Source organism: Triturus cristatus, chromosome 12 (genome assembly GCF_964204655.1).
Source record: "Triturus cristatus chromosome 12, aTriCri1.1, whole genome shotgun sequence".
Lineage (NCBI taxonomy): Eukaryota > Metazoa > Chordata > Amphibia > Caudata > Salamandridae > Triturus > Triturus cristatus.
This window is the reverse complement of record NC_140595.1, coordinates 604,122,375-604,145,075: the sequence shown is the minus strand read 5'-3', so window position 1 is coordinate 604,145,075 and position 22,701 is coordinate 604,122,375. Positions and strand designations below refer to the sequence as shown.

The 22,701-nt window shown below is 44.6% G+C and overlaps 1 protein-coding gene across 1 annotated transcript in view; it reads left to right on the top strand.

Annotated features, from left to right (window-relative positions):
• The window catches only part of SNTB2 (syntrophin beta 2), a 309,644-nt gene that overhangs the window by 1,022 nt on the left and 285,921 nt on the right, over positions 1-22,701 (top strand). The window lies entirely within an intron of this gene.

Genomic DNA, 22,701 nt, shown 5'->3' with positions numbered 1-22,701 from the left:
CCACAGTTTCAGTGCAGATTTTAGCATTTTAACCTCACTTTTTGAAAAAAAAATGTGGGCTTCAAATTTGTATAGGAATACCTTTGGACTAAGTTCTTTAACCATTTCTCTAAGTATTAGCCCCCATGTACCGCTCGTGGGCTCCCCCTACCAACATGCAGATATTTTTGAATTGGAAGGCCGTGCAGTAAAGTTTAAGGTCTGGCAGTGCTAACCTGCCCTTTTTGAGGCTGCTCTGTAGTCTTTTCCATGAAAGGCGCACACCCCGAGATGCCCAAATTAAACTTGAAATTTTACCCTGGATTTTATTTATTTCTTCATTAGGAAAACTGAGAGGTATACCATTAAAAAGGTATGTCAATTTCGGTAAAACTGACATTTTTAACAGGTTCACTCTCCCATAGATGGACAAAGGTAATTTCTTCCACCTAGTTAGTTGCTTCTCCACCACCTTCATGACTAGTTTCAAATTACAAGAGGGGATCTCTTCGATTTTATCTGTAATAATCATCCCTAAATATCTCATCTCTTTACATCTTCTACCGTCCCAATCCTCCATATTCCAACACATCACTTCTGTTTTTGATACATTTATTGAATAACCTGAAAAGACCCCGTACTCATTTGTCAGTTGTTCATCCTAATTAATGTTTGGGCCAGGTCAGAAGTGTATATTATCAGGTCATCCGCATATAGTGCGATTTTACTGTGTGAAGGAAGCTACTGTATGGGGATAATTTGATCATCGGCTCTCAACAGGTATGCCAAGGGTTCTATATATAAATCGAAGAGGAGCGGAGGCAGGGGGCATCCCTGCCTTGTCCCTCTGTGGATCTCAAAGCTCCTTGTCAAGTTACCATTTATAAGAATTTTGGCAGAGGGGTGCTCATACAACTTTTGCATTGCCCTTATGCAATCCAGACTAAAGCCCATGGTGTCTAAGACAACCCATAGAAACCCCCAGCTAACACGGTCAAATGCCTTGGCGGCATCTATGGTAATTACCGCCTATGGAATCGATCGAGCAACTGCTAAATCTATTGTTCCAATCAAAGACAGTGTGAGATCCTGTATTTGTCGCTTTGGAACAAAACCTTTCTGATCCAAATGGATTAATTGCGGGGCTACCTTGGCCCATCGGCCCGCCAAGATACCCGTGTAGATTTTATGGTCTGCATTGGGCGATATGATTCGGCCCTCCTCTGGGCTTTGGCCGGTTTTAAAATCAATGTAATTATGGCCTCCCTCCAGGACCTCGGGGTCGACCCTTCCTCTCTGTAAACTGAATTAAAAAGGGCTTTCATTTCTGGCACTATCTCGTCCACTATCAGTTTATAGACCTCAATTGGCATAGTCTGGCCCCGCAGCTTTACCGTTTTTCATACGTTTAAGCTGCTCTCTGATTTCCCCTTCTGTGATGGGGGTATCAAGCTTATTCCTGCCCTCAGTTATTAAAGCTGGAAGGCCTACATTGTTTAGCCAGCGTTTCAATGCCTCTTCATCTGGCCGCACTGAGTCAGTATATAGTTCAGAGAAGAGGGAGACCAGATTCTCCTGTATTTCTTCTTTGTTTGTAATGGTTCACTCCGGATTAATTATCAACTCCCTGATGTGGTTTCTCGTTCTCTCAGCCTTTGCCTTCCAGGCTAAGAGTGCTCCGGCTTTTTCTCCATACTCAAAATGCTCCATGCGCCCAGTAGCCCAGCTTTCCCTACATTTTAGGTCTAGTTTGATTTTATAATTCAACCATACTTACTCGAGATTTTTCAAAATCTCCTCTCTCTGCTGTGTTATATGCTCCCTGCTGCGCTCTTCTTTCTAACGTCCCGATCTCCTCTTCCAACTTTCTTAAGACAGCCCTTTCCTCCTTATTCTTAAAGGAGACCAGACTTTGTAATACCCCCCTGAGAGAGGCTTTATAGGTGTCCCAAATAACTCCAATTGGAGCTGATTGAGCGTTGATCAGAAAACTCTACAGTGGTTTGAAAAATTGAGCGTTGATCTGAAAAACGCTCACTTATTCTTACTGGTTTTTTTTTCTTTGCAGTAGTGGAATCGTTTTTCTGTGCTTCTTGGTCCGGAATCTCCAATGAAGCTGTTGGTAATAGCTCAGAATGCCCGTTACCAACGCAATCCCCTCCCAAACCACTTTGGGACTCATTACCCCTCTCCTTATGCAGAAATACTCAAGTAAAATGCTGCCAAGTAGGTATGCTTTTCCACAAGAGTTTGTTTATTTCGTTCATTAAAATTCATAAATCACATTTTATGGTATTAAATACATTGTATGGTATTAAATTGATTGTTTTACACGTGTATGTTACATTTAGATTTGCAGCACATTCAGTGTCTCTGAGCAAGCAAGTGTAAGTTACACCGATCTGCTTAACCCACACAACCTGCCAACCTACTTAAACATAACTTCATGTTGGAAGAAACTAGGATCTGTGAATGGTATTCACTAAAGAAAGCTCATTGACACCAATTTGTGCATGTTCTACTCATGGTGACATAGGCGCCTCTACACATGTTTGTGACAGTCAGTGTTCATTGCATTTACACAGAATATCTGTGACCAATATATCCCACTCCTGGAAACGTTGGCTTGTGTAACTGGAGTTAATTTACTCAGGAATGAGCTGCCTAAACATTATAAGCCTGATTTAGACTTTCGTAAATGGATTAAGTGCAGTTGCATGGGCACAGTACTTAACTGCCACCATGGTGAGGATTCTATGTCTGCCAGATTTAGAGAGTTCTGTTGGCCCAGCGCATATCTCTTGCATTTCCACAAACTACTGTCACCACTGCGGTTGCTGTAAATGCTTTGACAGTTTGTCAGGCAGTTGCAATGGAATACTCTCTCCGCTGAACTCTAAATCGGTACCTTTGTGTCTTTATACCTCTGTTATGCTCTTTGAATCAGGAGTAATGTTGGCCATGGTAAATGGCAACTGATTCCAGTTGCAGCTGTTGAAATCCGATGTATTTGTCAAATAATTCCATGTAAATTAGCTCCGGAACTCTACTTTGTAGGTACTACTGTGTCGTATACAATTGTACATTCCAAAGTATCCTGTTCATATCTTGCATGCTCCCTTGTATGCATTATAACAACCTAAAACAGTTAACATGGAATGTATTGCAATGGGTGTGGGCGTTCCAGAGACAACAACTGGTGGTGGCTGCATATGGAAGTGACTTTCATAGATGAGAATAAGGAAGTGAACTAACTAGGTTGGCGGAAAGTGAAGATCCAGTGGTTAGTTACGAAAATGGCAATGAAGGTCAGGGTATGTGACATGGCACTGATTCATTAGGTTGGGCATGTGTAGGTGAGGGAAGAAGTTGTGAAAGCTGGTGTGATGAAGGTTAATGACTGCAAGACTAGAAGCAAACCATTAGGGATTAAAGGTGACAATGGTGGCCAAGAAGGGATGTTGTCTGTGAAATGTAAGAACCTGGTCTTTAAACAGTCATGTCACAATTTCTGGTTATGAGATAGCTGGATCTGTCTAAAAGCTTTGCTGTCAGTGATCACCCTAGAATAAACCTATATTGTGACTTTTTAACTTGGACGGTAGGGGCTCTGGCAGAAGACAGAGATTACAAAAAGAATCCTATCACTAAATTAAAATATGCACTAAAACTATCAATTTGCAATAAAATCATACTATTCAAAAGTTGACATAGCAATAACTCCTTTTTACATACACATTCTAAGTTTCAGTAGTGCTGCTTTTCCGTACCATACACAACCTCCACCTCTTTCCCCTTCCGCAGAATGGAGAAGCTTTCCCTTCTGCAGTTTATTTGGATGGGTCTTGAGTGTTCCCTACTAATCCCCAAATAGCAGAGGCAAAACAGAAGGCAGTGCATCAAATCTTCAGTTCCTCCCAATTCACTGTTGCACCTGACTGAATCATCGTGTTCACCGTGCCAGCTCAATGGCTACCATCTAAAGGAAGCACATTCAGTCTAAACTCCTGCAGTGCAGTGTGCTCTAGGCCACCCCATGAAAGAGAACGTGTGCATACTAATCGAAGCCAAAGAAGACCATGTTAATATTAATGTAGATCTAAGCTTTATTCATCGGAGTTAAATTCTTCACTGTTGCCAAGGCAAGACACTGGATTCCAGGAACAAACTATGGTGCCTAACCCAGGTTTCCAACTCCTTCGGTATGTTGGCCAGCAGAATACTTTTTGAGCCCCCCACTGTCCACCACTATCTTTGTGGAACGTGCTCTTCTGGGAGCTATAAACTCCCTGAAATGCAGATATCATTTTCTTTTTCATTGGATATTATGGGTGTGCAGTTTCGCTCATTAATATTCATGATTCATTGTAATTGTTAGGGCTTAACCCACTTACCATCGCCAGGAACAGCGTAGCACTGGCAAATATAATGTCCTGAAAGGATATGGCTCTTTAATATTTATTTGTTGTGAGTCCTGCCTATTATTTTTTAGTCTGCATTGTAAGGTCCATTGTTTAAATTGATTGTGTGTTACTTTCAGGGGCAGTCTTTGGTCATTGGTATTTTGTGATGCAACACAAGGTGTGAGTTCTGCTCATTCCTATTTTACAAAGTGTGGGGGCTCTCATAGATGATCATAATATACTTGGAGGTTGATTTCCCTTTGTGAATGTTTATGAAGGAAGCACACGTTATGACATGTTTTTAGGTCTCGCCTAGGCAGCACGCATGCGATGCTCTAGGAGGGCCTTAAGCCATCGGTCTAAACTTTTCAAGCACTGCACTCGTGCTTGTGGCGGCATCCACCTCGCGGGAGCGAGCAGCGTGCACCACAAGCCCGAGTGTAGTGCTTGAAAAGTGAAGACTGCTCTCCCAAGCGCGCGCCCACAACTTGCGGGTCCATTATTCCGCCACATACTTTTGCTATTTAGGGTTAAAAGTGGCTGTTTACTTTGGTCTGTCAGGAGCACCGGGTGTTATCTGAAAAGTGCTGCGTAAAGCAGGTATATTTGTGATATGAAGAGACGAGTGATCGGCCACGAGTGAGCAGGGCCGGATTCACCACAGCTTGTAATTCCCTACCATCGCCAAAAGAGTAGGGACGCACCTCCGCTTCACGAGAGGACCGGGACCCGTCCTCTGAACTTCCTGCACCCTCCAGAAGCACAGCCTGTGGTGTACAGGTCTCCGAAGCGGACAATCAAGCGCGCGCTTCCCTCTCATTGTTTGCATTTCAGGTTATATTGATGGGGCGTTGAGTGGCATATTTATACAATGCACCTGAAGACTGTTGGATACCACATAATAATTCACGCACAGCCTTCCAACCATAATGCATCTAGAAATAACTGAAAATTCTTCACGCTTTGCATACAAAGATAGTGAAACCGGTGAAGAGTTTGGCTGCCCGATAGTTCATGATTTTGAATTACCACCTGCAGCAAATATGAAGAAAGGCAACCCAAAGTGAATAATTATCAGTTAATGTTTGTCACCTTAATCACACATCCTCACTCTTCAGGAATATGACGTAACTGTCATCTAAAAGTTTGTAATTGTAACAACAAAAGCAATAATAATAAAATAATAGAAACACCAACAATATCTACTTTTAATACAGACTTTCCGCAGCAGTTCTTTAGTTTCTTACGTCTGTAAATGATTTCAAAATTCAAAGGTACTTATTTTAAGGGCCTTCAGCCAGATATAAACTCACAGGCGTAGGCTTAAAAATACTCTAGCCACACCACTCGCCGCACAGACGCCTGACTTTTCTATGAATCCAATATTTTTAGAAAAGTCCCTTTGTAATATAAATCGCTAAGGAAACTGAGCTCCTGGGGGGGGTGGGTTAAAAAGAGCAAATACGTTGTCAGTACTTCAACTACTAGGTGGGTGCTAGTATTAAAGCACTTTCGTTAAGTTGGCAGCCATTGGAAGTGAGACTACAAAGCCATCCTGATGATAAATTGTCGATTGTTTTTATATAGCGCTAACGTCCCGTGATAAGGCGTTGAAGCGCTTCAGATAATAAATCTAAAGTGGGGCAAGCGGGACGCTCTCTATTACCACCAAGTAACTTAAGCCAGGAAGTGCTTCGAAGCGCTTCGTGTAACACGTGCACGTCATGCAGACTCTCCCTGGTATTGTGCAACTGCCACGTGGTGTGCCTTACAAAGCGGAGTCTCGGAGCGTGCGCTATACCCACCGGTCTAATGCAACTTATGTACCCGTGGTCAGGGATTCATCTCGCTGAGCTGTCGCGGCGGCTTCATCCCGTCGGTCTTCTTCTATCGCTATGCGTTCATAAGGGCGAGTTCATTGTTGTGTTTGAGCGGATTAAAGGCCGGCGGAAGCCTGCAGCCTAGCCCCAAGTTGTATTATTGGGTGTTGTGCAGTTTGTTTACCCGTGAGCGGGGTGTTAACCCTCTGAGTTGACACGGCGCTTTCTTTCTGTCGGTCCTCTTCTAGCGCTTGGAGGGCCTGGCCACCTTCTGTCTAAGAGAGGAGCTCCTCACACATCTTACAGGTTCCCATCCTGCAGTGACCCACCGTGCGCGTGCGAGGTGCGCGTACAAGTCACGAGGCACCAGTGAATGTCACCCGGCCCCACCTTTTTTCCTGCAGCCTGATATGCCAACGCTCCCGTGCCTTTGTAGTTTTTTATATTCACGAAAGCAAAATGCGGAATATTAGTTAGTGCTCCTTGGAGCTCCACCTCCTGGCATCTTACATACATTAGATAAAACGAGCCATGTTACCCTGTATATCTCACCCGAGGGGGGCAACTAGGTGGCAGAGAGCGAGCCCCCCTTCCGTAGGGTTTGGTCCGAAGGGAGTAAATATCCCAGCCTTGGATGGTCAACTTGTTTCTTCCTTATTACTTTTGTGGGGCGGGTGGGGTGCAGCAGCTCCATTCCTTTGAGCTGGTCAGATAGCGCCAAGAGGCGAACCACTCTCTGCCCTCGTGTCTACCTCATCGGTGTTTCTATGCACCCTTTCTTAGACGTGCTGTGCCCTTTTCCCTACCTTTGTCCAGATGCTTCTAGGCGCTTATGCCAGGGCACGCTATGGATAGAGCTATGCAGAGGGGGATTGGTGCGGGCACGGAAGGCGAACACAGGAAAGAGGCCTTTGTTGAGCGAGGCTGTGCGGGTGCCAGCACTCCCGGTGAAGTCCGTGCGGCGGGCTCGTTTGATGGGACTGTGGCCCTGGTCTTTAGGTGAGCTGGGTAAAAGTCAGTGACATGCATGAGCCAGGCGTTTACAGGCTGGTTCTTCAGCACAGGTCAGGCCGTAATGATGTACTGGGTGCGTTTTTCATACCGGTGCATGCGGGGTTTCACCACCCCACGACACACGCACACACTTTCAAGTGCCATCTTCCGCTAATACGGGGCAGGCCAGGGCCTCAGACTCTCAGTGCGCACTCCTCGAAGCCTCAGGCAGCATTAAATATATTCAGGAAAAGAACTTCAGACCGAACGGTTCAAAAGAACGACCCCTTCTCAAAACTACCAGGACCGCCCTGCCCATTGCCCCTCTATCGGTCTGACCGGAAAGCTTCGAATGAGGCTCAGGTACTCCCTGTATGGGCAGGGGGTGGTGAAACCACAGCTGTCCAGACACAGACTCAACCTGTGCCACCACAGTGCCTTCAGAGTTCTTTTTGTCCCCCCCCCCCCCCCCAGGTCTCGGTCTGGTGGCTTATTGGACTAATGCCCCCACTATTGCCTAAGTCCTATGTTTGTCCTCATGGTCACAGGTTCAAATTTGTGCGTGTCCACTCAGCTTTTCATTCTTCTGAGGCCGATAAAATAAGTACCCTTGAGCTGGGTAACAATACACGTCTGTTGTTCAGCGCCATGTAAAACCCGGGCTTTGTAGTCCTTATATATGAAACGCTGTAGTTTCTCTCTATGCCCCCTACATCTCTGCAGAGGGTCGGAGGGGCTCAGGTTGTCGCTCTATGTAGCGTGGGGCTAGTAGTAACACCCTTGCTCTCTCTAGGCGCCCACACAGCCCTTTCATATTACACTTTGCCTCAATCCATGATACATTGAACGTCATCCTCCCGTAGGTCTGTGTCCATGGGTTACGGATACCAGCACGATCTGACGTCTTTACCTTTTCTCATAGCGCATTTTACAGCACTTCAGCCCATTCTAAGTGCTATAAAGATGCTGTGCTGTTACCGATAAGTGGCATTGTTGGGCGTCTGAAGTTGTTGAACGATGAACTCTCCGCCGGACCTGCTGTGTCTGTAGCCGGGTGTAAAGTCAGGGTCGGAGACAGGAATCCTTTTCAAGTATTTATTATCGTATTCCAGCATCAGCAGAGTAACGCCTCCGCTCTCTCCTTGGCAAACGAACTAACTCCCCCAAACTCTAGAATCTACCCCCTCTCGTGGACAATCCCACGAGATACAGCACGAGACAGCTAATAAATAAATAATACCTCAGGACATAACACATCTTCCCCTTATACAATAATAAACAATTAGCAAAATGACAACAACAAAACAAAACGATCTAAGATGCAATATCACAAAAATAATCAGACATCCATTTTGGTTTAGAACGAGTACGTTTGGTACTACAACTTGGTTCCTCAGGCTGATTTCCCTCATGAACCCCACCAGAAGACGATTCTACATCGCTTTGCTGAACACAAGGAGATGATTCTTCATTTCCACTTCCACTCGGAATACCCATGTCATTATTAATACAATCTTGATCAACGTTAACACAGGTAGAAGTAGAATCAATCACCATCCCATCCCCCTCTGAAGTAATATCCCACTCAGAATGGGAATCATGTGATCGTACCTCAGGACATAACACCGGGCCATGCTGGTCCTGTCCGGCTTAGAAGCCCGAGTGGGCCCTGGCACCCATACCATGGGTGACCGCCAATAACCTCCAGGCACCATGGGTGGCAGAAAAAAGGTTCATATCTATTTTGCTGTTAATTCTCAAGTGTAGAGCAGTGAACAGTTTTTTTTGTGGGGGTGGGGGGCGGTAAATTATAGTAGGGTGTCTTGAACATGCAGCTTTGTGTGCTCAGCCCTGGTGCCAGTTTGTGTAGTTGTGGAGAGCTACATAACTTTATAAATAGGAGTCTAGACCTTTGACCTACTTAGTTTCTAAGCGCTATGTGGAGGCGTGGCGCTACAATCCACCAGCACGTCTGTACTTATATGCTGGGGCGCCCCAGGCAGGCTGATTTCTTTTTTTTCGCTGATTGTCCGTTACACATCACCCTGGGATGTACAAACCGCAGATTCCAAAGCTGTGGCTATTGTGGCCCGGGCTAATCTCCGTTTTTTTTCCTGTGAGTGGCGGACTTTCATAGCTAGTGCCTTGCGCTTTCACAATAACTCTCCACTACTCCTATCTAATTAAAGTACTATTTCACAACATCCACCCTCCCGTTGTTTATATTCCACACTTAACAATAAAAACTATAACAAAAAAAAAACCAGGAGAAATTTACAGCATTGCATAAACAGATAAACTACAACACAATTTTGGTATTAATTCTGGTTTTTAGTAGGATACTTCTGTTGTATATAATAATTTTTAGGTTGTAAGGTGCCAGAAATGGTTATAACACTATTTTTATTATAACTTGTACATTTTCAACATGCTGCACAACATTCACAATGCTCTACATCACATATTAAAAACGTTAACAAAGCCAATAGCTCTATCTAAACACTTACAACGCCCCAAAGGCGAGAGACCTATTAACTATGCCAATTCTTGTTGATATTTGCATAAGACTGTGGGCACAGTTCTCGATTTACATGGCCTCATAGCTCTTTCTTAAGTCTGGATAACTTTATACATGCGGACATTGCAGATTGAATTTTGGACAAGGCTTCTTACGCCTGCTATCTAATCGATGTTTAGGTTTAGTGGAAATTTCTTGTTTATTGTGCTGTGGGTGGATAATTTGGTGCCTGAGTGGTCTGGGCAGAGGGCTTTACGAATTTGCTTCCTAATCAATCAATCATGGAATTTGTAAAGTGCACTACACACCAGTGAGGGTCTCAAGGGGGGGGGGGGGGGGGATGCTGCTACTGTTCGAAGAGCCAGGTCTTGAGGAGTCTTCTGAAGGATAGAAGGTCTTCGGTCTGCTGTAGGTGGATGGGGAGGGTGTTCCATGTCTTGGTGGCGAGGTGGGAGAATGATCTGCTGCTGGCGGTCACTCTTCGGATGTGGGGGATGGTGGCGAGGGCATGGTCTGCGGAGCGGAGCTGGCGGGCGAGGGTTTAGAGGCTGAGTCGTCTGTTGAGGTACGCTGGTCCGTTGTCGTGGAGTGCCTTGTGTGCGTGGGTGAGGAGCTTGAAAGTTATCCTCTTGTTGATGGGGAGCCAGTGCAGGTCTTTCAGGTGGGGTGTGATGTGGCTGCGGCGGGGGATGTCCAGGATCAGGCGAGCGGAGGCGTTCTGGATGCGTTGGAGTAGTTTCAGGAGTTTGGCCGGGGCTCCTGCGTAGAGTGCGTTGCCGTAGTCCAGTCTGCTGCTGACTAGGGCCTGGGTGACCGGCCTTCTAGTTTCGGTGGGGATCCACTTGAAGATCCTGCGAAGCATGCGAAGGGTGTTGAAGCGGGAGGCGGAGACGGCGTTGACCTGCTTTGTCATGGAGAGTGTGGAGTCGAGGATGACCCCTAGGTTTCGTGCGTGGTTGGGTGTAGGGGGTGCTCCTAGTGCCATCGGCCACCAGGAGTTGTCCCTGGATGAGGGGGTGGAGCCGAGGACGTGGACCTCCGTCTTGTCCGAGTTCGGCTTCAGTCGGCTGTTCCTCATCCAGTCGGCGACTGCCTTCATTCCTTCGTGGAGGTTGGTTTTGGCGGTGTGGGGGTCCTTGGTGAGCGAGAGGATCAGCTGGGTGTCGTCGGCGTAGGAGATGATGTTTAGGTAGTGTAGTTGTGCGAGTGGTGCCATGCAGACGTTGAATAACGTTGGGCTGAGAGATGAGCCTTGCGGTACGCCGCAGATGATCTCGGTGGCTTTGGAGCGGAAGTGGGGTATGCGGACGCTCTGGGTTCTTCCGGAGAGGAAGGAGGTGGTCCAGTCCAGGGTCTTCTCTTGGATTCCGGCGTCGTGGAGGTGTGCTCTTAGTGCGCGGTGGCAGACTGTGTCGAAGGCGGCTGACCGGTCCAGGAGGATCAGGGCCGCCATTTCTCCGTTGTCAAGCATGATCCTGATGTTGTCGGTAGCGGCGATGAGGGCAGTTTCGGTGCTGTGGTTGCTGCGGAACACTGACTGCGATGGGTCTAGGATTTTGTTCTCTTTGAGGAAGCTGGTTAGTTGTTTTTTGACGGCCTTTTAGATGACCTTCGCCGGGAGCAGGGAGATGGGTCGGAAGTTCTTGAGGTCCTTGGGGTCCGCCTTGGGTTTCTTTAGTAAGGCGTTGATCTCTGCGTGCTTCCAGCTCTCTGGGAAGGTCGCTGTCTCGAAGGAGATGTTGATGGTTTTCCGAAGGTGAGGTGCGATGGTCCTACTGGCTTTGTTGAAAATGTGGTGTGGGCAGGGGTCTTCCGGGGATCCGGAGTGGACGGTGTTCATGATCTTGATGGTGTCATTGGTGTTGGTCCAGGCGGTTGGTGGTTGTGGGAGCGGGGGTGTCGGCTGTTTTCGGGGTGGTGACGGCGTCAAAGCCGTCGTGGATTTCTGTGATCTTGCGGTGGAAGAAGGTGGCCAGCGAGTCGCACAGTTCTTGTGACGGTGGGATGTCGTTGGTGTTGGAGCTGGGATTGGAGAGTTTCTTCATGATGCTGAAGAGCTCTTTGCTGTTGTGTGCGTTGTTGCTGAGGCGGTTTCTGAAGGCGGACCTTTTGGGGGATCTGATGAGTTGGTGGTATCGGCGTGTGGTGTTCCTGTGGGCTGTGTAGCTTTTCGTTGTTCTTTCGCGGGTCCAGTTTTTTTCTAGTTTTCGGCAGGTTCGCTTGGCGGCCTGGAGGTCTTCGGTGAACCAGCTGGCTCTCTTGCTGGTGTGGGTGTTGGGGGGGGGGGTTTCTTGAGCGGGGCGAGGGTGTTGGCGCAGTCGTTGATCCATTGTTTGAGGTTGCGGGCTGCGGCGTCGGAGTCGGTTGGGTCTGTGGGTGGGCTCTGGGCGAGGGCGGCGGTTAGCTGGTCCTCGGTGATCTACCCCAGCTGCGGCGAGGCATCTAGTGGGTGTGGTGGTGTGTGATGGGTTTCCGGAAGGTGAAGTGGATGCAGCGGTGGTCGGTCCAGTGGAGTTCGGTGGTGTAGTCGAAGAAGACGTGGGTGCTCGCTGAGAAGATGGGGTCAAGCGTGTGGCCGGCGGAGTGTGTGGGTGCTGTGACAAGTTGTCTGAGTCCGAGGTTGTCGATCAGGGTGGAGGAGTTGGGGGTCGTTGTTCAGGTCTCCGAGGAGGATGTAGTCCGTGGAGGCGAGGGCGTGTGTGCTGACGAGGTCGGTGATGGAGTAGCTGAACTGCGTTCGGTGTCTGTAGATGAGGTTGGTGTTGGGGTCGGTGTGAATCTGGAAGTGCAGGTGTTCGGCGGTGCTGAAGGTGTCGTCGGCGTGTGTCGAGATTTTGAGTGTGTTACTGTGGACGATGGCGATTCCTCCTCCTGTTCCGTTGGTGCGGTCCTTGCGGGTGATCTTCTAGCCTTCCGGGATGGCTATGGCGATGTCGGGTGCCGAGGAGGGGGTCAGCCAGGTCTCTGTCAGGACGGCGACGTCTGGGGAGGTGGAGTCGAGTAGGTCCCAGAGTTCGATGGCGTGTTTGCAGGCAGAGCGGGTGTTGAGCTGTATACATCTGAGGAAGTTGGTTTCCATGTAGGGCGGGTTGGCGGGCCGGATGCTGGAGAAGCTGCAGTTCCGGCAGGAGAAGGGTCCTTGGGTGCGCTTCGGGATAGCCAGGCAGCAGGTGCGTGATCGCCCGGTGTTGAGTGCGTGGAGGGTGTCGTGGTGTGTGCGAGGGCCAGGGTTCCTAGCGCTGGGAGCGGACGGGCGCAGACGGGCTTGCCTTAGGCGTGCCAGCGGCACGCCCGCTGCACGCGTCCGCTGCGAGGCCGGCATATATGGGGAGGTGGGAGGGAGGAGCAGCTGGGAAGTGGGAGGTGGGATCAGCGAGTGGGCAGTCAGGGGTGCGAGGCCGCAGGGTGCAATGCGGCAGGAGAGGCGAGGGCCCAGAAAGCAAAATGGGGCAGCAAGGGGGGAAAACAGTGGCACAGAAGGCAAAAAACGGGGCAGCAAAAGGGGAAAACAGTGGCACAGAAGACAGAAAACGGGGCAGCAAAGGGGGAAACACAGTGGCACAGAAGGCAAAAAACTGGGCAGCAAAGGGGGAAAAAACTGTGGCATAGAAGCAAAACAGGGCACAGAAACGAAGGAAGCACACTTACGGGCGAGATCTTAGCAGCGGCAGTTAGGGCAGGAGCACACAAGCGGAGCTGTGCGGAGGGGGAGCGACCTACCAGGAGGGTCAGGGGTCGCTTATCTCCTAGATCAGTAGAAGTTGTCTGTTTCTTGGCAGATGAGGCATGTTGTTGCTTCATTTGTAGGGTGTCTGAGTTATTAGATATGCAAGTGTGCAGGTCTTTGTAATGTAAACCAACAGCAATTACTTCCTCGAGGATTATAGTTCATTTTCTCATCAACTCATTTCATAATATTACTGGTTTATCAAAAATCTTAAAGACCTCCATTCCTTTCATCAACCACAATAAAGGTTATTACATGCTGCGCATAAGAAAAACATTATCAATGTGGAAAATATTTTCTAATTCCTCTTTGTCAATCACCAAGCAGGTATATAGCAAATAAAGTGGACAAATCCATCTAAAAACACAAAGACAAAAACAAAACCCCGTAAAAACTGTACATTGGTAATAGCATGAGTGCTGTCTCACACACTGAACAAGTTACCGTCTTCTCTATACCATTTTTGGTTCTCTATCATATAAATTATAAAGAGCATTTTATTGTCCGATGCTAGGATCTCTTCAATATGTTTAACAGATGTTCAGAAGGAAAACTGTACCCCGCTATTAGTCAACATTGCTGTAAGCAAAAATATAACCGTAATTAGTCAATCCACATTGTACCAATAATGCACTGCAATTAAATGTACAGCATAGCAATTAAGTTATAAACAAAATAAAATTTCAGTTTACAAAAAAAAAGTGTTTCTTTTCAAAGTTATCAGTACCAATGTTACCTATACATTATAGGGCTCCCGGTTTTTACCTTTCCTTCTGTATTTATCCATATTGGTTTTTTTGCCCATCTTTTTGGTATTTATCCATATTTATTTTGTGTTTTGCAAATATATGGAGTCATAAAATGGTATATTTCCACATTTATTTAACTGATAAACATGCCCTCATACTTTGCTGCCTGTCGTGTTTTAGCACATTAAGCAGCTAAATATAGCAAAACACTACACCTTCAGGTAAATATGAGCATTATAATACAAAAATATGTTACCATACACCTGCATTTAGGGAAATCTCAACCTATTTTTAACTTCCCATGCTGCCTATCTGCACGAAAAACTGCATGGAGAGTTACCCACAAGAAGCACACTTTTCTGCATTTTTTCCGCTTTTAAAAATAAATACAGACAGGAAACACTTTGTTTTCTGTCTGTAATTATTTGTAAAAATCCTCAAACTTAAAACCGGGAGCCTCAATTATAAAATAGTTCTTACACATTTTAAAATGGTTCACATTATTCAAACACCAGTGCTTTTAATTGATTTATAATTGGCATATTGTTAGGTAGCTTGGCATCAAAAGTTTAGGAATTTGACTATGTTAATTACACATATCCTTAGTTACTATTTTAGAAGAATGCCCTTTAGCTTGCCCGATATCTGACAATTAATATACGGTATTATCATGAATTTGTATATTTGATTAGATATGATGACTATCTATATCGAGTTCTCAGATCTCGTGGGGTCCTTCCTCAAAAAATCTTGTCCGTTATTAATTGGGACATTTGCCTGATATTTGACAAGAGAAACATCCATTACAACACAGGCAGTACTACGCCATGCCTTTACAACGCAGGATCCATTACAACGCATATCCCTCAATGACCAGCACCTTCCCTGAGGTAAGCACCTAGCAGTGTTAGAACAGTAATTTTTGTTGTAATGGAATATGCGTTGTAATGGAAGCCGTGTTGTATTGACCGCATTGTAAGGGTATGCGTTGTAATAGTTTTCGTTGTAATGTCATACATTCATTTGACAAACCAATATACGTATGATACAAGTATGAAGCTGTGTATTTGGGAAGATAGGATATTGACCTATATTGAGTTCTCAATTGTAAAGCGATATAAATACACAAACATTGATTGTGTATACGGTTTTAAGCTCAAAAGATTTGTGATTACAATTTTGTTACTTTATGTACTTTTATTCATAGGGTGAAGGAAATGAAAACATTATTTGCCCATGACCCCATACATTTTATTAAATTGAGCGGACGTCTTCTGTGAAAGTACATAACACTATTGAGGGCAAAAGCCAATAGGTGTCGCCAGATCCACTGACCTGAAGTGATGCCCAGTCCACGGGAACGAAGAGAGCTCTCCACACTCCCCAAAGACAGCCCCCCTGATACGGAAAAGAGATTCTCTCATACAGGAAGGCTAGCACAGGGAGATGCGGGAATGATATCCAACCCAGGTAGCCTCTTCTAGATCCCCAAAAGGTTCAAGGAAAGCGAATTCAAAATGAGTGTCCTTGGAGAGAAAACAATAAATGCCCCAAATAAAATTCTATCCCCTTATGTAAATCTCAAAAACTTCGTAAGGATATTATGCCTGTCCCGCAGAGACAGTCGTTCCACTTACCAGCCAGATTTGATAAAGAACGTATGAACTGTGTGAGTGATTCGAAGAACAAGGTAAATCGGGCACATCAGTTATTTCCTTCACAGTCCGCAGAAGATCCGAAGAAGAGGCAGATAAATCCAAAAAGGTTTGCTTTCAATGTCCAAACATGTTTAAAGGTGTAAGTTCCACAAAAAGTCTGACTTTACAAATTCGTAGACCTCTTAAGAGCATTCACAGTCTATTACTGAGAACATATGGAGATTTCCAAACATAGGGACTTTGGCACAAAATAAAAAGCTAGAGCATGGTTCAATTTCCCAAAAGGCCTTTTATTTCGGGGGCGTTTATTCAGCCCAATGTTGCCACTTGATATTGGGGGCCAGGAATGTTCGACCGCGGTTGCAGCGAGAAAAAGGACGCGGACACGAATTACCTTCAAACGCGGCCGCGGAGTCGCACACTGCGCAAATAAAAAAATAGGTGCTGCTCATTAAATGCCTTTAGCGCTACTGCGCAATAACAGGCAAACGCTACATCCACAAAAAAAATCAGGGAGCAGTAGGGTGCCAGCTGGCAAAAGAAAAGGAACAAAAAGGATTGGCAGCCAAAAAGAAATAGGATTTAATACCTCCACAGAAAAACAGGTTTCAGCCACAGCAAGGATGATCTCCACGAAGGAACAGGAAGTGGGCGTGGTCTCAAGGGTGAAGTTTCCGGAAGCCAAGCACTGGGTCCATCTGCTGGCCTGCATTTATACCCTTAAGGGAGCGTGTATAAATTCCTGTCCTTCAGTTCCTTAAGGGAGCGTGTATAAATTCCTGTCCTCCTTCAGCATGGCAAGGGAATCTCGCAAAACGTTCTCTATCTCTGCAGAGCAGGCATTGCTACCCCTGACTGACAGTGGGGCCATTTGATGGTACAAGAGGCTTGAGCTGTGACAATAGGATGAAATGTGACGTCTTTCTACAATGTACATTGATTTTAGAACCGATACAACTTTACTGGTCAGCTAAATTATTCAATGACATAATTAAGATGCGTTATAAGAAATACTTATCTTAGATTGAATCATTCTGAAAAATTGTAACATTTGAATAATTTGTGTCATTTTGCATCAAGCGTTACCTGATTCACAATGTTTTTCTTCTATGTCCATGATGATGACAAACATATTTCTGGGGGGCGTTGTGTAAACACTCCAACTTGACAAAGACCGTCCCGGCCGAAACGCGTTGTTTTGTTATTGCAAGATAAACACTTCTATACTGGATTGGTGTGCCCATTCCTTTGTTTGTTGGACTGGATTTTGCATGAAAGAATTGGGAGTCTGCTGCCGCCACAGGCACGTAAAGGCAGGTTTACAGCATCTTTATATTCACTGAAAAAACCATAGGTTTCACATACGTTATAGTTAGGAATTAGCATTTAAAAAACCTTGCAAATTCACTTAAAAAACCATAGGTTTCACACATGTTATAGTTAGCTGGACATTTCAATCGTGAAAAACCATTGAAATTCCCCCGTTATAGTTAGTGCAGGCAACTATAACTCACGCGACCGCATCCTCTGCTGATGATGTCAGATATTACATCACTGTATTTAGACACTTATTTACCCATGTCTTCTTCCATTAATTTTTAGCTATACATATATTACAAATATTTTTTTTTCAGAAAGACACATATGTCATCAGTGTTGTAATATCTGACATCATCAGCAGAGGATTGCGGTCGCGCACCAAGCACCCACGATGCGTTGTTCGTGCCGTGCGCGTACGGTGCGCGCACCCCGCGATTTTTCGCAAAAAAAAATATTTATTTTTTTACCCTTGGGGGTCCTTCAGTGACCCCCTGACAAAGGCTAGGGGGTCAGGACCTGTCCATCCTGCCCCCTTCTCACGTTTTCCCCCTTTGTTTTTCATTGCCTCAGACTGCGAGAGACAAAATGGCGGCCGACACTTCCTGATTTCGACCGATTCGAATGTTTACTGACATCCAACAACCAATCAGAATTGCGCACGTCACCGTGCGCGCCTATAGATATATATATATATATATATATATATATATATATATATAATATGCTTTTAACTGCAATTTTCTCAGGAACTAATGAACAGATTTACACCAGACCTGCAAAAGGCACATCCCTGAACTGAGGACTACCTCTCTGCCAAATTTCAAGTAATTCTGTTCAGCCGTTCGGGCTGTAGCTTGGACTAAAGGTCCTATGGAAAAATGCATGGGGAAAACGCGTTTTGGGACCCCTCCTTTTTCTCAGCCCCCGCTTGACGAATCCCCCCGAGACTTTCAGGGAAGGAGCGGAGCGGAGCGGAGCGGAGCGCCCCACCTATTTTGAAAATTTCGCGAGGATTCGTCAATCGGCGCCAAAGTTATTCCAAATAGAATGTTGCGGATTTCCTATGGAAACGGTCCTAACTATAACTATCTACTGGCGACCGCCAGTAGATAAAATATATATATATATATATATTCTGCTCCAAAGGTTGTCCACCTGGTGAGCAGCACTCGATCAGCAGCTTTGTTTATGATAGGCATGGACGAGGATCCGCTTGTAGGAGCCGCTCCGTAGTGGAATTGCCTAGTGGATATATATATATATATATATATATATCAAATCCTCCTTCCGTAGCACCAGCCGGTGCTACCAAAAGACACGGACACAAATATGCTGGTGCAAAATAAAGTGCTCGGTTTATTTTTCCACAAACTTCATTCGGCTCTGACGCGTTTCGACCGACACAGCGGTCTTGGTCACATGGTTAGCACGAACTGAACGTGATTCTTTTGAAGGTATAGTGTAACACATTGCGTATAGACATAGACAAAATACTTTCACTCGGCTGAGGTTCTCACTCATATACAATTACAGGGACCAGTCCCGTTTGCATATATGTCCAACACATCCAGAAATACAGTATAATAGGTGTATCTGTTTGTTTTCAATTCAGGTAAGAGTACAGTTGACAAAGTAACTTGTTTAATGCTTAGCGCTTATTTCTATGCTATACCTGTAACGGAGATGTGCATAAAGTACCAGTACTACATTGTAGTAAAACCGATGTAATGGGTAGAAATTAATCCCATAAATGGGAAGATATTCCTCACAATACTGTGCAAATAACGCAAAATATGTGCAAAATAAGCAAGATGGTAATATCTGTGCAAATACAGCAAGATGTACAAATCTGCAAAATTAATGTGCAAATCTAGCAACGTTCATAATAAATGTGCAAATACAGCTCAATGTACAAATCCGCAAAATAATGTGCAAAATTTGCAAAGCATTCACTATAAACCTATTGATAAACATAACACAATACTCTGGATTTACCCTAAAATTACATCTGGATAAATGATAAAAAAAACTATACTCAGCCACTTGATGTCTTATAAAACCGCAATGGATGACACACATAAATAACATAAAAGGACAACTACAAAAACACATTGTATATACATGTTAGCCCCGGGGAAGCTCAGTTACTTAATTACCCTTAATATATAGTCCAAAATCTAAGATGTACAGAAAGAATGTTTCAATATCATAGTCACCTATCGTTCTACTTCATGAAAGATGAGGACGCAATCAAATATTAGTGCATATACGAGTGTGTAAGGACCAGAGAAGAAAGAAAGAAAGAACCAAATCTGCAAATTAGACTAATATACCTAGCGACCTACTGTGTAGTGCGACTGTCCTCTATTTTCATAAACAATGGTGCAAATCCTCCCCATTGTTCAAGCCTCCTGGGATACGCGTATCTAACTCCAAAATATATTTGCACTCCAATTGTCTTAAAACTTTTTCCCGATTACCCCCTCTCTTCTGTTTAGGTATTGAGTCTATAATAAAATAGCTCAGACAGCTCAGATTGTTGTTGTGGCAAGCTTTAAAATGTCTGGCTACCGGGTACGTGGGATCGGAGTTGACTATGGCACGTAAATGCTGCAAAATTCTGTTGTAAGCTTGTAGTTTTGTACTCCCAACATATTGGAGTTTACAAGTGCATTGCAATACATAGACCACATGGTCAGTGCGGCATGTATAGTGTCCCTTTAGATATTTAGGACTGTCACTGAAGGGTGTGGTATAGTGGTAAGTGTTGGTTCCAAACTTACAAGCTCTGCAGGAGGAGCATTTAAAAAATCCTTTTGTGGGAGTAAGCCAAGTACCACCCACAGATACTTCCGGACTACTGGAAACCAGTTCGTCCCTCATAGAGAACGCTCGCCTGTATGTGACAGTGGGAATGTTAGGAAGCACTGCCTTCAGGGTAGGGTCAGTCAGCACAATGGGCCACTCCTTACAAATTATGTTCTTTATTTTCTTAGCCTGTCTACTGTAGGTTGTGATGAGTCTCATTTCACTTTTATTGGAATCATTGTCTGGAATAGTACTGGTAACTGCTGGAGTTTCTTGATTTGTAATGTTTTTAACAACCAATAGGTCATCCCTATTTCTAAGATTGGCTTTCATCATTGCTTTTGTTAAACTTAATTCCTCCATATCCTCGCGCTAACAGCCTGTTTTTGGCATCCAACTGATATTTGTCACGCGCTGCTGTCGTACTACATGCTCTGTGAATACGCAGGAATTCCCCATATGGAATACTTTTTATTTTGTGCTGTGGGTGGAAACTCTCTGCATGCAGTACCGTATTCCCTGATGTATTTTTACGAAATAAACTGGTCTCCAATTTTCCGTCCTTAAAATTAACTGTTACATCTAGAAAGTTTACAACACTGGTACTCCCTTCTGCTGTGAATTCCCGATTCAAATCATTATCATTAATATCATTGACAAAACCCAATGCCTCCTGTTCTGTGCCTTTCCAAATAACAAAAATGTCATCTATATAACGCCACCATGACAATGTTGTTCGACCACTGTTCCACATGGCGGGCCATGAGGACATGCCTCTCCCACCAGCCTACATGTAAACATGCATAGCTGGGAGAGAAGCATGCCCCCATCGCCACGCCTCTCAGCTGTTGAAATGTCTCATTGTTAAATTGGAACATATTGTTATTTAGACATATACGGATCATCTTCACTAGCATGATATTGTGGTTGTAAAATTCAATGTCTCTTTCACCTAAGAAATGTTCTACAGCATTCAAACCGTCATTATGGGCTATGCTGGTATATAACGCTGTGATGTCCATAGTCATTAAAACAACATCAGAAGGTAGATTGAGATTGTTCAATTTATGTAGGAAATCCATAGTGTCTCTTCTGTAGCTTGGCAACTTCACTACCAACTCTTGGAGGAAAAAGTCGATATATTTCGAGGTGTTCTCAAACATACCATTAATTTCCGACACTATAGGGCGTCCTGCAATTGGCTTAACTCCCTTATGCACCTTAGGGATAAAGTAGATGCTAGGAAGAACCGGATACTCTTTGTGCAAAAATTTTAGTTCTTCCTTCGTAAGCAGACCTTCTTTGTGCCAAACATGTAGTTCATCTTTATACTGCTTATGTGTACTATGTTCTAGGTATCCTACGGTAACATTCCGAGTTATTTAAATGACGGTATGCTTCCTCCTTATATTCTTTTTTGCCCCACAGAACTACGTTACCACCTTTGTCTGATTTATTAATAATGACATTGCTGTTTTCCTTCAATTCAGACATCAACTTAAAATATTCTCTCGTTTTCTGTGTAGGTTTTGTCTTGTTGTTTTGAGTCTGATGTTGTAACTTTTTTAGTTCATCAGTGATACGATCATGGAATACGTCTATCGAGTCACGCGGCATTGTTGGCATAAACGTTGAGGCCGGTTTGAAGGGACTTTTGCATGGTTTAGAAATATTAATCCCTTCGTGATCAGCCACCTCCTGTGTAGCACTTTCAGTTTCCTGGCCCCTGTACAGTGCGTTTAAGATATTAATCGCATGCATATCCGATACCACCAATCCTTTTGTGTTACTGTCACTCGTAGACAAACTGCTTATGGTCATATCCAGTTCAGGCCCCTTATTGGCCTCATCACTTAGTTTGTTCTTAATAGTAAAATACTTCTTTAATTTGATCTTCCTAATGAACTTGAACACGTCCACTCTCGTATGCACATAATTGAAGTTACTTTCTGGGCAAAACGAAAGGCCTAATGAAAGCAGTTGTTTTTCCGCCGCATTCAATTCGACATCCGTGAGATTAATAATAGTATTGTCACTTACTTTCTGTACTGCCTCCATTGTTGTCGCTGTTGATTTCGCCCTCTTGCACTTCCTTCTTTGCCGCCTTCTGATATTTCGCTTCTGGCGGGTTGTGCTTGCTTATATATATATAATATTATTCATGGATCACCATGGGGGACAGCTCTGGTCATTGATGTGCTTTGGGCAAAGTTTTTGTCATGGAGTAATATAGAGTAAGTCTCCATTCGTTATTCATAAAGACAGATCCATGGTTGTTTTCACAATATCCTTTTGAGGTGAGAGACTCTGTGTTGTAAGGAAGAATAAACAATTGTGATGTCAATTCAATGTTAAGAGAATTAATATCCTCCGAGTTCCTTCCAGTCTCATCATCAACTAGCAATCTAACCACATTCTAGATCTTCTCCATTGTATACACTGGCTGTCTATATCCTGGTTTTCCTCACAAATTTCTGATTTGTGCAAATTTCTGAACTCTGTTCATTGGTGAATGCTGTGTGTTCTTGCTGTTCATTGCAAACTTCTGTTGCTCATAAGTCGATGTTTAATGTTCATGGCACGTGTCTGCTCAGTGGGGCATGTATTGCATCTCTGATGACTTTTGTCCATCAAAGTGTTCTGCTTGTTGTTTATTGCTGTTGTTGTCCATGGTTGGTCACTTCTCATTAGCGCATGCTTCACTCTGTCCTAACTAGTGATCCGAG